The 18,113-nt window shown below is 43.7% G+C and overlaps 1 protein-coding gene across 5 annotated transcripts in view; it reads left to right on the top strand.

The window, feature by feature from the left end:
* The window catches only part of RBM47 (RNA binding motif protein 47), a 172,089-nt gene that overhangs the window by 51,747 nt on the left and 102,229 nt on the right, over positions 1-18,113 (top strand). Inside the window, exon 1 of one of the 5 annotated variants that reach the window (XM_040238060.1) lies at positions 8,739-9,221. The exons of the other annotated variants lie outside the window; for them this stretch is intronic. The gene's annotated coding sequence lies outside the window, so the exon portion shown is untranslated. Of the gene's footprint in view, positions 1-8,738; positions 9,222-18,113 lie in introns of those variants that run through there. 5 annotated transcript variants of the gene reach the window in all.

Raw genomic sequence — 18,113 nt, 5'->3', positions numbered from 1 at the left:
ATAGATACCTGCGCTCAGGTTCTTTCATTTACATAACTTTCCTAAAATCCCTGGGATTTGAGGAAGTGGCAGAGCTTTTCGGCTCTGAGTCCAGTGCTCTTTTTTTTCACAGTGCCACCAATGAATAGTATGAATAAAGAATAGCTATCAGGTAGGCTATCAAAATAGCTGTCAGGTAGGGCTTCCCTGCTGGCTCAAACGGTAAAGAATCTGTCTGCAGTGCAGGAGACCTGGGTTCAATCCCTCTGTCGGGAAGATGCTCTGGAGAAGGAATTGGCAAGCTACTCCAGTATTCTTGCCTGGAGAATTCCATGGACAGAGGAGCCTGGCGGGCTACAGTACATGGGATCACAGAGTCGGACACGACTGAGCAACTAACTTTTTCTTTTAGGCTATCTGGTCAGCACTGTTCTTAGCACTTTACCTGTAGCTCAGTTTATGCTTATTAACCAGAAGGTAGATGCTAAAATTATCTCCATTGTACAAATGGAGAAACTGAGATATGGAGACATTAAATCAGGTACACACAGCTAATAATGACAGAGTAAGATTTGAATCAAGACAATCGAACTCTAACACAAAGGTCTAATTGGTCTGGGAGTCCCTACCACTGGCAGCAGTTCTTCTCAACAATAGGTACCAACCCCCTCCAGGTTCCTCTTTGCTGCCTTTTTTCCACACTTCCCATCTCTCCCTCTGTCCTCTTATCCTTTTCATTATGTATCCTTATCATTTATCCTCTATCATTTATCCTTGTGCCTTGAGCTTGCTCTGAAGATGGTATAACTTAAGGAGGAGGTTTTAAGGAAACTAGCTTTTACTAAGCACCTACTAAAATCACACACTATATTAGTTGCTTTCATATCTATGTTTTCATCTTCCTTTTGCAGTTGAGCAAACTAAGGCTCAGAGAATATAAGTAATAAGTTACCCACATTCACTCAGTTGGATGGTAACAAAACTGAGATTGGAGCCTAGGTATATTTGCAAAGCTTGTACTTTTCACCAGGGCTGGTAAACAGCTGTATGCACTTGATCCGGCCATGCTGGTTGTTAAAATAGTGCAGTCTCTCTGAACCTCTTGATGGATAGCTGCCATTCCAAGTCTCCTTTGTGTCTCTACCACCACCCGTCTGGCCTGCCCAGCCCCCTCCCCAGGACATCTAGACCTTCCCATAAGCTCACCAGTGAAAGTTGGCATCCAGTCCAGCAGGGGCATCAAAGGCCTGCTCCAGCGCCCAGGCGGCTGGCGGATGTGTGTCTGTGTCTTTGCAGTCCTCTATCACAAGGCTGTTAGTATCGAGTATCATGCTGAGCACTGCTTAACATCACTAGGATAGCTCAGGATGAATGAGAAAATAACTTCACAGCTCATTACTGGAACTGCCATTTGGGGTAAAATCAGAAACACTGTGGAAGCTTAGTTGAATTCATTGCTTCCCTTGATGAAGTACAAGATGAGGAATATCGCATCTGAACAAATGGATTTTGTACTCTCACCAAGACTAAGGTTGCTAAAGAGCAAGTATTTCTCAGCCCCTACCCAGTCTTCACTCCCACTATCCAGCCTGGCCAAGCCACCTATGCCAGAGCCCTCCTTGTACACCCCAGCCTTTCATTAGAAGCTCTTCTGCCCCTTTCCATGCTTCTGAGGATTTTCAGGCCTCAGAGGCCCACAAGACGGGTATTACCTTTAGAAACATTTCTATTGCACTTGGGCGAAAAAAGATTTTTGTAGGACCTGGGGCTCTGAACATAATTTCTAACATTCTTTGAAAAAGCCATTTTGTGTTTCAAAAAGCTACTTACAAAGGAACGTTTCTAAAATTGAGATAGGGTTTTTTCAAGACTTCCCTGGTGGTCCAGTGGCTGAGACTTTACGTTCCCAATGCAGGGTGCCCAGGTTTGATCCCTGAGCTGGGAACTAGATCCCATATCTGCAACTAAAGATCCCACATGCTGCAATGAAGATCAGAGATCCCGTGTGTGCAACTAAGACCCAGAGCAGCCAAATAGATAAATAAAAATTTTTTGAAAGAAGATAGGGATTTTTCTTGTATTCTGGAAAGAAACTAAGTTAGTCTGATATGTTTTACTCTTCCCCAAATCCCATTGATTCCTTCCTGTTGTTTTGCGGTTGATGATAAACCGACAGATCTGTTACCTGGGCTGTTTATTTTTCCTACTTTAAAGCTGTGCTTTCCCCAGTCTTTAGAGATTCCTTGTGTATTTGTCAGGATAAGCTAAGTAGCAGTAACGTAGAGACCCCAAGATGTCAGTGGGTTGCCTGATAGAAATACAGTTCTTGAAGTCCTGGTGTGTGTGCAGGCTTGCAGAGTATCACCTCCGTGAACTCATTAGGGGATTTGGACTGGAAATGTGCTGTGCTTAGTGGCTCAGTCGTGTCTGACTCTTTGCCACCCTATGGACTGTCGCCCACCAGGCTCCTCTGGTCATGGGAATTCTCCAGGCAAGAATACAGGTTGCCATGGCTTCCTCCAGGGGAATCTTCCCAACCCAGGGACTGAACCCAGGTTTTCTGCATTGCAGGTGGATTCTTTGCCATCTGAGCCACCAGGGAAGCTTAAGAATACGGGAGTGGGTAGCCTATCCGTTCTCTAGCAGATCTTCCCAACTCTGGAATTGATCTAGGGTCTCCTGCATTGTATGCAGATTCTTTAGCAACTGAGCTATCAAGGAAGTCCTTCAATAGGACTGAGAATAGCTTTGCCTTTTCCAGCACGTGATGTCCAGAGTTGCTTAGGCATTGCTACCCCAATCATCCAGACAAGGAAAAAACCCAAGGGAATAGATTTTTAGGGCCAGGTCCACATCACATCATCATGGCACACATCATTTTCTTTCTGTCCGTTGGCCAGAGCTAAGTCAAATAGTCATATCCCACTGCGATGTGGGAACTGTGTTCTTCTTCTGGTCTATAGAAAGGAATGACCTCTATACCTTGTATTTTTTGTAACTTTCAAATATGACAGGAAGAGTCCACCCAGGTCCTGCCTACTGGACATTACCATCTCTGAGGACCATCCCGCATGCCCTGGGAGAGTCCCCAGTTCTGGGTGGCCATGTAACCTCAGGCAAGTTACCTGTCTGAATCTCAGTTTTCTTATCTAAATCAACCAGTAAATATCTAAGGTATTTAAATGTTTTAAGATGGCATGGTTCAGAAGAATTTGACTTCTGGGGATCCCGTAGGGTAATCACAACACAGCCACAAAGTTCAGAGATTTTACAACTTTTAAAGCCATTTAATCATGAGAGAGAAAAAAAGAAAAGTTAAAAAAAGAACCACAGATCATCAAAGTGTTCATTGTTTAAATGCTGTTTATGAAGCAAAAAGGATTTATTTGGAGCCAGTCTTAGGTGAGTGGTAACAGTTTAGAGGTCCGAGATCATACTAAAATGTACTTTAGAATGCCAATATAATATAGCACATGGATGCATTCACTTTGATTTTAAACTGCCAGTTTATCACTGGATTTGGCCCTCTTTGGGATATTTCATTTGGAACTTCACACCCACCAACATGACTCTCAACCCTTGGAGTGAGTTCCTCATTGATGTCTCTTCTAAGAATAATATTACTTGTGAGCATCCTTGTGTATTGAACCAACACTAATTAGTATGGAAAAAATATATTATCGGTGAAACAAGTTTTTCTTTCTAGGGAGTATCATAGATAGAAAGGAAGCATCTTGTGGACAAATTATGTTGCCCATTGCACAGAGCAGTACACTGTGCACATGAATTCTTCCGTAGGCTTTGGCAGGCTGTTGACTAAGTATTGAGTGCTCACTTGCTCAAAGCATTGGGTAAGGGCTATGTTAATTCACAATGTCAATATCAGTGTGGGCTACCTAACATTTGCTGGTCTTCTGAATATTACATCATCTGAGATCTCAATGAGATAGGATCTAAGTTTCTGAGACTTCGTTTGGTAGAATTTGGGGCAAAGGAATGAGGAGAAAAGAGCCTTGTTTTGATCATAGAAGCTGTTATACTATTATTTCTCAAAGAAGTGAAAGTTGCTCAGTCACGTCTGACTATTTGCGACCCCATGTACTATACAGTCCATGGAATTCTCCAGGCCAGAATACTGGAGTGGGTAGCCTTTCCCTTCTCCGGGAATCTTCCCAACCCAGGGATCAAACCCAGGTCTCCCACATTACAGGCAGATTCTTTACCAGCTGAGCCACAAAGGAAGCCCAAGAATACTGGAGTGGGTAGTCTATCCCTTCTCCAGCAGATCTTTCCAACCCAGGAATCGAACCGGGATTTCCTGAATTGTAGGCGGATTCCTTAACAACTGAGCTATCAGGAAAGCTCATATTTCTCAAAGCAGTTTTTAAATACTCTGACTCCTCAGTCTTTTTTTTTTTTTTTTTTAATGTAGACTATTTTTAAAAGTCTTTATTGAATATTGCTTCTGCCTTTTGTTTTGTTTTTTTGGCCGAGAGACATGTTGGATCTTAGCTCTCCCACCAGGAATGGAGCCTGAACTCCCAGGATTGGAAGGCGAAGCCTTAACCATTGGACTACAGGGAAGTCCATCCCCACTGCCTCTGAGCCCACATCCACAAAAGGTTAAATGAATCACCAAAGGACTGTAGTTGAAAAAGTTCCTTAATGAATAGAATTACTGGGACAGTAATTCTGGGACTGTTTAAGATGAGAGATTTCCAGACCTTTGCTTTGGTGTTGCTGATGCAAAAAGTCCAAGGCAAAATCAGGGGTCTGATTTTTAACAAGCTCTCCAGGTAATTGGATCAGCTTGAGAAACTGCTCCAGGGCAGTGGTCCTCCACCTTTCTGAGGGGCGCCATGGGATGAGAATGCTCCTGCTCCAAGGCAGGGCAGAAGATCTAGAAGGGACTCCTAGCACGGTGATGGCTTGCAGCGTGCCCCCCATAAATATTTGTTGACTATTGGAAATAAGGTTACTCTGAGGAAATGAGCACATTCTGTCTCAACCTTGAGTGGATAGGGAGAAGCAAATTATTTTGGAAGACTACTGGATGAGCATGCAGCTAGAGCTGAGGAGAAGAGGGACCTAGAATCTTACTGCACCCTCTTCCTTGACCCAGTGCAACCCCAGCCTGTTTCACAGTAGGGTGAGCTTGTTGTCTTGGCAGCTGAAAACCTTCTGAAGTCCAGTGACTTCAGAAGTTCCAGTGGGCACTGTCAATTTTTTTTCTGTCCAGCTTTTCCTGGGCTTCCCAGTGGGGCTCACCTCTTCTTTTGATAGTTATTGATACATTTTTTTCTTTATTCATTTTTATCTTATAGTCTTGGAGCCCAGTAGACCAACAGTCTGTTTCTGTTGTTTTTGCATATCTTTAACTCTAGTGGACTGGAAGATTTTCTGTTAAAGGGCTCGTTCCCTGATTTGTAATCTGACTGTACAGATTGTAAAACATGTAATTGATTTAAGTGATAGCTTAAAGATACAGATTGGTTATTTGGGAGATGTTAAAATGTAAAACTTGGTGTATTGTTTCTAGTTACTGAGCAGACCATGCACTGTGGACCTCTGATGACTGTTACTAACAGAGATTTCTGATCTCCTAGCGGAAGAATCTATTATTTTAGGATAAGGAATAATATTAATACCAGAAAGACCAAAGTTTAAGCCTCAGCCTACTTCTTTTTTTTTTTTCCCCCAGTCTACTTCATAGAAGCCTCGTTTTTTTTTAAACGAGACACTCTCCAAGCCTCAGTTTCCTTCACTGAAAGTAGGCTTACTGGTTCCCACCTGGCTTGGTTGTTGGAGAATTAAAACCAGACACATGGTCTGTTTTAATGCAGTTTATGGCACATAGCCAGTGTTAAAAACATGCCGCCCCTCCGCACCCCCCTGCCAAAAAAAAAAGAATGAAAGAAAAGAGAACAGCATCAACTTTAAAAAAATAGTAATTAATTTGGCTGCACTGGGACTGCGCTGGATCCTGAGTTGTGGCACTCAGGATCTTCGATCTTTGTTGCAGCACGCGGGATCTTTAGCTGTGGTGTGTGAACCCTTAGATGCGGCATGTCGGATCTAGTTCCCTGACTAGGGATCAAACCCAGGCGCGCTGCACTGGGAGCTCGGAGTCTCAACCACAGGATTACCAGGGAAGTCCCAGCAGCATCAACTTTTGACTTGTTATGGTGGTCAGCTGTCAAAAAGAACATAGATCAACACGATGTAGAGAATATGTTGAAAATTGAAATGCTGGAAGATGCTGGGAAGAGGCAGGCAGGGCCACCTTCTGGCTGCTCAGCCTTTAAGTAACACATGGGCCACACTGGGAGGAACAGGGCGAGCCAGGTCATCTGTCATCCCCCTCAGGGAACTGGTTATATTGTGAGCTCTGATTAGATTTTTTAAAATGGAACCTGGCAAAAATGCTTTGAGTTCTGTGGGTCATCTGAGGGTGGGAAGGAAATGCCGGGCCATGCAGAATCTCAGTTCTAAAGCACCTGCGCCTCGGGAAAGTGGAGATAAGCATAACTCAGAAACGTATGCCCTTATATTTTAAAGGCTGACCTTAGTGAGTACTTAAAGCATTTGGGGGATCTTCTGCAATTCTCACGAAGTGGATTCAGATTCTGCAGGTGATGTTGGTGAAACCATTAATTGTCAGTGACCCTAACCATGTTAGGAAACGCCCCCAAATCGTGAACATTCTGAGTGGTTTGGCTGTGTTTTGACAACCGCATTTTAGCTGATGAGTTTGGTTTTTCACTGTTTTGCTTCTGGGAGGGTCGGAGCAGAAAATGAGAACAGGGTAATGCTCGAGATTGAGTGCTTGGCTAGAGATGAGTGATTCACAGGCCTGTTTGTTAATCCATCTATCATCTATCATAAGTAATTAGACTAAAAAATAACCATTTAAAACTGCTTGAAATATAGATTTGAAGGCACACGGAGTTATCTATTTCATTTGTGGTTTGTTGTACTTGAGAGTCAGGGCTAGGACATATTTTGTGCTGCCAGCAGAAATGAGGAATTGAGAAATAAGGAACAAGTGTTCTTTCTACCCTATAAAAAAGGGCCTGACTTAGCAAAATAACAAAAAATCCTGCTTTTGCACGACAGAGTTTTCCTGAGCTGGGTGGGACCTGAAGGATGGTAGAAGGGATATTTCATGAAACTAAAAAGAATTCTGCTGAATTAAGATGTTCTCTGCCCTTGTGCGAGTCCCTCACATAAGCAAAGTTAGAACCATGTTTTGTCCTGGGCTCTCCTGATTTATTTAAAAACCTTTTTTTAAGACACTCTTCTGACCTTGGGGGCTTCAATATTCAGTGGTATTACCTGCAAAAAATGCCTGTTTTGAGCCCCAAATAAAGCAACCATTTAGAAAGAGTGCCAGTGAGGAAGCTTTGAGGACTTCAAGGCAGTATAGCTTACGCTTGATGTGCTTCTAAATCTAGTTGTGAAGATAAGATCTAAACAGGCTAGAAGTCAAATAAGAGTAACAAAGTGAAGAGATAACCTAAAACTGTAGCGATAACACGTCATTGGGTGATGAATTGCCAAATAGAATTGCACAGGCGGTAAGTAAGGCTTTCACAATTCAGAGACGGGAGCAGACCTTGTGTGTGTCTGCTGGTGAAGTGCTGGCCACCTCCTGCATGTCTGTCGTGATATTCAGGACTCCTGCATTCCTTCAGCAAATATGTATTTGTGTCGGGTGCTGTTCTGCACACTGGGCATACAGACGTGAGTAAGCCGAAAAGGGTCCTGCCCTCATGGAGATTACAGTTTGGGGTGGACAGCCAGACAGTGAGCAGATAGTAGTTCATCACACATCATGATGAGTGCTACAAGGGAAAGCTCACACCAAGATGCGAAACGAGGGAAACAATCTGGGCTGCTGAAGGGGAGAGCTACCCCGAAGAAGTAACATTTGAACTGAGAGCTGATCAGTTTACCTCAAGTACTTCGTGAAGTAAGAACACTGCTGGACCCAAATAAGTAGCTTCTTTTATTCCACAAAGAATTGGTTTAGAGGATAGTGCTTTCCTTAGTCGCTCAGTCATGTCCGACTCTTTGCAACCCCATGGACAATAACCCACCAGGCTCCTCTGCCCATGGAATTTTCCAGGCAAGAATACTGGAGTGGGGTGCCATTTCCTACTCCAGGGGCCAAAACCACGTCTCTTGTGTCTCCTGCATTGGTGGGCAGATTCTGTACCACTAGCAAAAAGGTGAAACACAATTTATGATTGTTGACGTTTTTGCAATGAGCATATGCTTCCATGCATATACACACACACTCACACCCTTTCTTCTTACACATTGTCTTGTTCACACCCCACTGACAGCTCTCCTACCCAGCTTGATAGAGTAATTTTGCAAACGAATGTGGAAAAGATCATTCCAGATTCCTAGCAGATCTGTCTCAATGGTTCCCCGAAGCTCTTGTGGATGCCTTCAGGGAGGTGAAATTTTGATTGCCAAAAGCCTTGTGTACCGTCTTCCCGGATGGCGCTAATGGTAAAGAATCCTCCTGCCAGTGCAGGAGGCGTGAGAGACAACGGGTTCGATCTCTGGATCTGGAAGATCCCCTGGAGGAGGACAGACAATCCACTCCAGTGTTCTCGCCTGGAGAATCCCCGTGGACAGAAGAGCCTGGTGGGCTGGAGTCCAGGGGGTCACAAAGAGTCAGACATGACTGAGCGCCCACATACACAGAGTGAGAGTAAGCGGAATCTGCAGTGTTACTTCCTTGTCTTCTTCCTCGCAACAAATAGGTTTTGATTATGGGCCAGGCACACAGCTAGGAGCTAAAGAAAACAAATATGGATCATACAGGGCTCCTGCCTTGCATTACTGCCACAGCGCCCATGGTTGGAGACACCGCTAGCCTTTTGATCCCCCCCTGCCCACGGACCTCCTTTTTTTTTTTCCTCTTTGCCTATTCCACTTTTCCTAGGTATTTCCCATGCTAGACAGTTTTTATTCTGTTAGATCAGCCCCCCAGATAGACAATTGTGGTGTCTGGTATGTTGTCATACATATATACAGAGGACAGGAAATGATGACACAGGTGACTGGAAACGGTTCTCAGATAGGAAGTTATCAGTGGGACAGTGATGAGAGGAAGGAAGTCAGTTCAGTTGAATGAGCACTTAAGAGTAGAAGTGGGGACACTTGTTCCTTGGGCACATTTCTTGGCAGGCATCGTGTTGGCTGTTGGGACTATAGGAATGAATAAGGTGAGCACTCTGCGCCCTTGACGTGATGTGGTGTTTGCTGATATTCACTGTTTCTGTGTGAGCCTAGAGAAACCAGTCAACCTCTCTGAGCCTGTGTCCTTATCTTCAAAACTGGAGTCAGTTGTAACTAAAGGCTCCATTTCACCTTCAAAAGTCTGTAGTCCTAAAGAATTATTTAACAGCTTGCTGGTCAACCCCTGTCCATCACTCTAGGATTCAAATAAAGGATAGTAGGGGCTTTTAAATATATATATGTAGTGCATTTATTTATTTGACTTTCTTAGTTGCAGCGCTCGGGGTCTTCGATCTTTGTTGTGTGGCATATGGGATATTTCCTTGCAGCAAGTGGGATCTAGTTCCCTGACCAGGGATCAGACCCTGGGTCCATGCAGTGGGAGTGTAGTCTTAACCACTGGACCACCAGGGTAGTCCAGAATATTTGCTTTTGTTGCAATAAGAGAGACTTGAGATAGGTCTGAGGAAGAACTTGTTGGTGATAGAGTGTTGAAACAGCACATTAGGGTTTATTATCTCGGACTGACAAGTGTCAGGCTCTGTTTCAGGAGAGAAAGCCCCTTCTCTCAGGGAGCTCACATTTCATTGAGGCAGAGAGATAACAAAAAGTGATAAAAATGAATACACAATGTAATTCCAGATAATAAAAAGTGCATCAAAGAAAAATAAAGTAAAGAACTTCCTAGAGAGATGGAAATTCCTGTATCTTGGAAAGAAGAGAGAGAGTACAAGGCTGGTGATTGGAGGGCTATCTTCACAGAGTGATCTGGGAAGACTGCTTGGAGGAGGTGAGTCCAGCTGCGGGGAGAGCCAGACAAGGAAGGCTGGGAAAGGAAATTCCAGGTGGGGTCTGAGGCAGGGAACTGAGAAAGCTAGCACATTGGAGTGAGGAAGTGGTAGAGAGGCCGGGAAGGAAGTAGAGAGTCAAGAAGGCTCAAGAAAGCTTGCTGTACTAGAATATGGATTTAGCAGTCATTCTTCAGGAGTGACTGTAACCCTGGTGTAGGTTAACTTAGTCCAGCCTGATATTACTGGATCTGGACTAGGTGCATTTTTAACATCTCAACAGTTGAAATACAGCATCTATTTCCATCTACATCTTTGTCTTTTCTTTATGTATTTCTTTGACAAAAGGTCTTGTATTAAGATGTGTTGCTTTCTAAAGAGAAAATATTATCTTTTGAGTTAATGCTTATGCCATCTTTTCTTTTTTCAGTGTAACTTTTGAAAAACGATGCTACTTGCTCCTCCCTCTCTTCCTTATTTTTTTAAACAAACATTTAATATTTCATAAGATACTTAGATTCCCTGCCTGCCTGCCTGCTAAGTTGCTTCAGTCTCGTCCAACTCTTTGTGACCCTATCGACTAGCCCGCCCAGCTCCTCTGTCCTGGGATTCTCCAGGCAAGAATATTGGAGTGGGTTGCCATGCCCTCCCTGAGGGGAATCTTACCAACCCAGGGGTCGTACCAGCGTCTCTTATGTCTCTTGCATTGGCAGGCAGGTTCTTTATCGGGTGTCACCTGGGATGCACACCAGTGTTAATAAAGACCAGTGTTTGGGTGGTATTTGCTGGCTTGTTGTTATTTTCTTTCTTCGTGCAAACATTATCTTGGGAATATTGAAAAGTATTCACAGATGGTGGAAATGAAACTTTCAGTTCTGTTTTTTTTGCAGTCACCTTGAGACAGATGTTTGCTTCTGATATGCTGATAGTTGTATTACAAAAATGAAATTTAAATTCAGTTACAATGTCTCTTGAATTTGTTAGCCTCAAAAATGTGTATTTTGTGGCAACCCTATTTTCTTAGTTATTTAAAAGTCAGCTGTGACACAAGCCCAGGATGGCCTGTGTAACTCTTGTATGCAAGCAGCCAGCATACCACTCCCAGTCATTGAGGAGTATTTATTTACAGACAGGCTGGGCTTGCTACCCGAATAACTTAGTTAACTGCCCACTTTTGTGCTTGGGAAATATTTATCAGAGCCACAAGAGGGCAGCTTGTCCAGTGAATCTAGGGGTAAAAAGTTCTGTTCTTTAGACAGAGGATAAAGTGCTGAATTTCTCAGAATGTTTCTTGAATAGTTTTTACATTCTTAGCCAGCTTCATCCATTCTAAGAGACAGTGTTTTTTGAAATTAAATGTTTTAAGGCAAGTTCTTTCATTGATATCTATTTTCCCTTTTCTTTGAAATATGAGTATCCATTTCCCCTTGAGTCCCCAGTTCCCCGATCTTCCAGCGCTCTTACGCTTATGCAGTCTTTATTGAACTATAATTTGCATATAATAACATTCACACAGGTTTTAGTGCCGTGTGGAATGCATGCAGGTGTGGAACCACTGCCCCAATCAAGATATAGGAACTTTCATCTCTCTAGAAAGTTCTCTAGTGCTTCTTTGCAGTGGGTCTCCCTTTGCAGGTCCCACATCCCCTTGGATCATTAATCTTTTTTTTTTTTTTCATTAATCATGTATATATGCTGCTGCTAAGTCACTTCAGTTGTGTCCGACTCTGTGTGACCCCATAGACAGCAGCCCACCAGGCTCCCCGGTCCCGGGGATTCTCCAGGCAAGAACACTGGAGTGGGTCGCCATTTCCTTCGCCACTGCATGAAAGTGAAAAGTGAAAGTGAAGTCGCTCAGTCGTGTCTGACTCTGTGTGACCCCATGGACTGCAGCCCACCAGGCTCCCCCGTCCATGGGATTTTCCAGGCAAGAGGACTGGAGTGGGGCGCCATTGCCTTCTCCAATCATGTGTATATATATTTATACCTGAGACAAAGCATTTTATAAATTGAAGTTAATGATCGTGCACTTCAGGGTCCTTTCTGAAAGGCTGTGTGAGAGCTCTGGAGAGATTAAGGAAATTGGAGGCAGCTCCTTTTCAAAGCAATTACATAAGTTTTTACTTTTTGTGGTTGTAGGGGTGGTTTTAGTCTGCCTCATATTCACTTAGTGGGAGGATTATCCTTAACTGCACAGTCAATAATTATCCATTTGTCCTTTAAAGTTTATTTCTGCTCTCATAATAGTTGATTTAATAATAATGCGTTTCTGGCACTTTACTTACTTATATTAATGAGCTCAAGGAATCTGAAGGAAGTACCATTATTATCCATATTTAGATGAGGACACTGAGGTACAGTCACATGTGACCTTGACAGATAAAAAGGAGTAAGTTAGTTTCTTGGTGTGAAATGTAAGATAAATGAAATTAAAAGCTTCCTAGGAAATGTGTGTGCTCATCTATCAAAGTAGTACCCTTAAAAAATTAGTGCTTCTCTTGGTGCACGTAATGTTCTTGGACAGTGTCACCTGTGGCCATGGATGAACACCATGACAGTTTCAGTTCCGCATCCCTGACCTTGACCGCCCAGATTCCGTATGTCTGTTTCCCTGGTTCCTGCCTTCATCTTCTCCTTTTGGGTCACCCTGCCTTTAGTCCCCTGCATTGTGGTCAGGGTGATCTTTCCAGCAAGCAGTCCTGCTCATGCCACCTTCCTGATTAAAGTTCTCCAGTGATTCACCGTGCAGTAAAATGTGAGCTCCTCGCCTTGTTCAGCCGTGAATCCTGCTGCTTCCTCCACTGCCCACCCTCAGTCCAGCTAGTCTTCAATCTCCAAAGAGCCTGTGCTTTCTCATGTCCCGCACACAGGAGCTGACTATTCCTTCTGTCTGGAAAATGTGAGCTCTTCACCTGCCATCCTGTCTGACAGTTCAGTTCAGTTCAGTCACTTAGTCGTGTCCGACTCTTTACGACCCCATAAACTGCAGCATGCCAGGCCTCCCTGTCCATCACCAGCTCCCAGAGTTTACTCAGACTCATGTCCATTGAGTCGGTGATGCCATCCAACCATCTCATCCTCTGTCGTCCCCTTCTCCTCCCACCTTCAATCTTTCCCAGCATCAGGGTCTTTTCCATTGAGTCAGTTCTTCGCATCAGGTTGCCAAAGTATTGGAGTTTCAGCTTCAACATCAGTTCAGTTCAGTTGCTCAGTCCTTCCAATGAATATTCGGGACTGATTCCTTTACAATGTGGACTGGTTGGATCTCCTTGCAGTCCAAGAGACTCTCAAGAGTCTTCTCCAACACCACATTTCAAAAGCATCAAATCTTTGGTGCTCAGCTTTCTTTATAGTCCAACTCTCCATAGTCTATCCATGACTACTGGAAAAACCATAGCCTGTGAAAAATTCTAAAAGAGATGGGAATACCAGACCACGTGACTTGCCTCTTCAGAAATCTGTATGCAGGCCAGGAAGCAACAGTTAGAACTGGACATGGAACAACAGATTGGTTCCAAATGGGAAAAGGAGTACGTCAAGGCTGTATATTGTCACCCTGCTTATTTAACTTATATGCAGAGTACATCATGAGAAACGCTGGGCTGGATGAAGCACAAGCTGGAATCAAGATTGCTGGGAGAAATATCAATAACCTCAGATATGCAGATGACACCACCCTTGTGGCAGAAAGTGAAGAAGACCAAAGAGCCTCTTGATGAAAGTGAGAGGAGAGTGAAAAAGTTGGTTTAAAGCTCACCATTCAGAAAACTAAGATCATAGCATCTGGTCCCATCACTTCATGGCAGATAGATGGGGAAACAGTTGAAACAATGTCAGACTTTATTTTGGGGGGCTCCAAAATCACTGTAGATGGTGATTGCAGCCATAAAATTAAAAGACGCTTACTCCTTGGAAGGAAAGTTATGACCAACCTAGACAGCATATTAAAAAGCAGACACATTATTTTGCCAACAAAGGTCTGTCTCATCAAGGCTATGGTTTTTCCAGCAATCATGTATGGATGTGAGAGTTGGACTATAAAGAAAGGTGAGCACTGAAGAATTGATGCTTTTGAACTGTGGTGTTGGAGAAGACTCTTGAGAGTCCCTTGCAAGGAGATCCAACTAGTCCATCCTAAAGGAGATCAGTCCTGAGTGTTCACTGGAAGGACTGTTGTTGAAGCTGAAACTCCAATACTTTGGCCACCTGATGCGAAGAGCTGACTCATTTGAAAAGACTCTGATGCTGGGAAACATTGAAGGCGGGAGGAGAAGGGGACGACAGAGGATGAGATGGTTGGATGGCATCACAGATTCAATGGACATGAGTCTGAGTAGACTCTGGGAGTTGGTGACGGACAGGGAGGCCTGGCATGCTATGGTCACTGGGGTCGGGAAGAGTTGGACACAACTGAGTGATTGAACTGAACTGACTAGACGGACCTTTGTTGGCAAAATAATGTCTCTGCTTTTTAATATCCTGTCCAGGTTGGTCATAACTTTCCTTCCAAGGAGTAAGTGTATTTTAATTTCATGGCTGCAATCACCATCTGCAATGATTTTGGAGCCCAAGAAAATAAAGTCAGCCACTCTTTTCACTGTTTCTCCATCTATTTGCCATGAAGTGATGGGACCAGATGCCGTGATCTTAGTTTTCTGAATGTTGACCTTTAAGCCAACTTTTTCACTCTCCTCTTTCACTTTCATCAAGAGGCTCTTTGGTTCTTCTTCACTTTCTGCCATAAGGATGGTGTCATCTGCATATCTGAGGTTATTGATATTTCTCCCGGCAATCTTGATTCCAGCTTGTGCTTCATCCAGCCCAGCGTTTCTCATGATGTACTCTGCATATAAGTTAAATAATCAGGGTGACAATATACAGCCTTGACGTACTCATTTTCCTATTTGGAACCAGTCTGTTGTTCCATGTCCAGTTCTAACTGTTGCTTCCTGACCTGCATACAGATTTCTCAAGAGGCAGGTCAGGTGGTCTGGTATTCCCATCTCTTTTAGAATTTTCCACAGTTTATTGTGATCCACACAGTCAGAGGCATTGGCATTGTCAATAAAGCAGAAATGGATGTTTTTCTGGAACTCTCTTGCTTTTTCCATGATCCAGCAGATGTTGGCAATTTGATCTCTGGTTCCTCTGCCTTTTCTAAATCCAACTTGAACATCTGGAAATTCATGGTTCATGAACTATTGAAGCCTAGCTTGGAGAATTTTGAGCATTATTTTACTAGCATGTGAGATGAGTGCAATTGTGTGGTAGTTTGAGCATTCTTTGGCATTGCCTTTCTTTGGGATTGGAATGAAAACTGACTTTGTCCAGTCCTGTGGCCACTGCTGAGTTTTCGAAATTTGCTGGCATATTGAGTGTAGCACTTTCACAGCATCATCTTTTAGGGTTTGAGATAACTCAACTGGAATTCCATCACCTCCACTAGCTTTGTTCGTAGTAATGCTTCCTAATGCCCACTTGACTTCACATTCCAGGGTGTCTGGCTCTAGATGCGTGATCACAGCATCGTGATTATCTGGGTTGTGAAGATCTTTTTTGTGTAGTTCTTCTGTGTATTCTTGCCACCTCTTCTTAAGATCTTCTGCTTCCATTAGGTCCATACCATTTCTGTCCTTTATTGAGTCCATCTTTGCATGAAATATTCCCTTGGTATCTCTCATTTTCTTGAAGAGATCTCTAGTCTTTTTCATTCTATACTTTTACTCTATTTCTTTGCACTGATCACTGAGGTAGGTTTTCTTATCTCTCCTTGCTATTCTTTGGAACTCTTCTTTTCTCCTTTGCCTTTAGCTTCTCTTCTTTTCACAGCTATTTGTAAGGCCTCCTCAGACAGCCATTTTGCTTTGTCAGACAGCCTGTCTGACAAGCAGACTGTTATTCATCCTCCAGAACTTGGCTCATGTCTTCCCGGGTCAACTTTGACAGACGTTGGCGGTCATCTTTTGGCAGTCATCTTTTCATTTTCCATTGCCCCTTGTGTCGTGCAGCCAGTGTCCCATTATTTCATGACTGTCTTGTTCCGTGTCTGTGGTTTGTTAATCTGCAGCGCCCTGGAAGGCAGCAACTTTGTCTTGTCAACTTGGCATTTCTTGCCTAGCTCAGTACCTGGGCTCCCTATCCCAGACCACCACATACCATGCAGACAAAGAAGACACCTTATATTAGTTACCACTGATATGCCTAGTGTCTAGTATAAGATCTATTCTGTAGTAGGTGTTCAATTAATATTTGTTGCAAGATGAATAGTGGGTGCTTTTAAGTATCTGATTGCATGATGTAATCCAGGGGTTGCCACTGAAAGGCCCGTAACATAATCAATCTGTGGACATATTCTGTGTGGCCACCTAGTATTTTTTAAAGTTTTAAAATTTGACACCTCTCCTGTTATTTTGCTCTTGTTCAACTTCCTCATTTGTTATCTGCCTGGTCCTGGGACATATAGTTGGGGGTACAGAGAGGTGGGTAGTGGTTTAGATCACTAGGACTACAATAAAAAAATACCATAGACTGGGCTTAAAGGAGAAGAATTTATTTTCTCACAGTTCTGGAAGCTGGAAGTCCAGGATCAAGTTGGCAGGTTTGGTTTCTGTTGAGGCTTGTGTCCTTGGCTTGCAGATGACCACCTTCTCATTGTGTGCTCACATGGTCTTCCCTTGGTCTGAATGTGAATGTGTCCTAATCTCTTGGAAGGACACCAGTCATACTGGGTTGTGTGTGTGTTAGTGGCTTAGTCGTGTCTGACTCTGTGTGACCCCATGGACTGTAGCCCACCGGGCTCCTCTGTCCATGGGATTCTCCAGGCAAACATACTGGAGTTGGTTGCCATGCCCTCCTCTAGGGGGTCTTTCCGACCCAGGGATCAAACCCTATGTCTCTTGTGTCTCCTGCATTGGCATGCAGGTTCTTTACCACTAGCACCACCTCAGAAGCCCTAAAGAGAAGCTAAGAATGATTCTAGGCACTATACTATAACTATAATACTATAGCAGGGCTCAGCCTGCTCTTTGCGACAGCATAAACTGTAGCCTGCTGGGCTCCTCTGTCCATGGGGTTTTTCAGGCAAGAATACTGGAGTGGGTTGCCACTTCCTACTCCAGGGTATCTTCCTGACTCAGGGATCAAACCCACATCTCCTTTGTCTCTTGCACTGATGGCAGATTCTTTAGCCGCCGAGCCATTGAGCAACTTTAGGGCCCACCCATGTGACCTCTTTTAACCTTAATTACCTTCTCAAAAGGCATCTGCAAATACTACTGTCACATTCTGAGGTGCTGAGGCAGGGATGATGTCAGCACTTCAACATATGAATTTGGGAAGGACACATGTTCAGGTGCTGTGGTCTCTGCTTTGTGGCTGAAGACTGTTGTAGAAGTCCGGAGCCTTCAGAGAGAGCAGTTTGCTCACTGAGGCGGAATCTGGAGACAGAGCATGCACCTGCCCTAACACCTAATCTCTGCTCTGATCACTGTCATCTGGGGATCATATTCATGTTTCTTAAACAACTGACATTTAGGTAATGTGCCAGGTAGAACTTAGGTGCTTTTCAGTTTGGTAATACACACCTTTTCATTCTGTTCACTCCAAAAGCCGACGTGCAAGCTGCAAACTGTCTTTGCCAAGGGTTGGGTGGACAGTTGGGAAAAGCTCTGTAATGACATGGCACCACCTCCGTTTGCTGTAAGCAAACACCCAGGTCCTTTATTACCCTTGAAACCTGCACTCGTGACACAAGTTGGGCTCAGAAGCGAGTCAGATGCCAGCTTTCTGGGTCAAAGTTCCTTCAAGCCCTGTATGTTAATCAAAAGCTCAACCTTGGTTAATGAGGCCATTGAGTTGGGAAGAACTTTGGAACAAATGATTACCTATTTCAACTAGAGGAGTTAACAGAACTCAGTATTTTGTTTCCCAGAGGTAGGTTGCAGACTTAACGGTCTTTCTTGGAAAGGGAGGGAGTGAGAGTCCTGTGCGGTTTTATTAATTCTTGGTGGACTAGTAGCATGATGAAGTCTGCTGTACAGAGCCTAGTTAATCAAATGTGTTTACGTAAAGATGAAGCTGACTACTTAAGGA

Source organism: Oryx dammah, unplaced genomic scaffold (genome assembly GCF_014754425.2).
Source record: "Oryx dammah isolate SB20612 unplaced genomic scaffold, SCBI_Odam_1.1 HiC_scaffold_3, whole genome shotgun sequence".
Classification (NCBI taxonomy): Eukaryota; Metazoa; Chordata; class Mammalia; order Artiodactyla; family Bovidae; genus Oryx; species Oryx dammah.
This window is presented reverse-complemented; position numbering and strand designations above follow the sequence as displayed.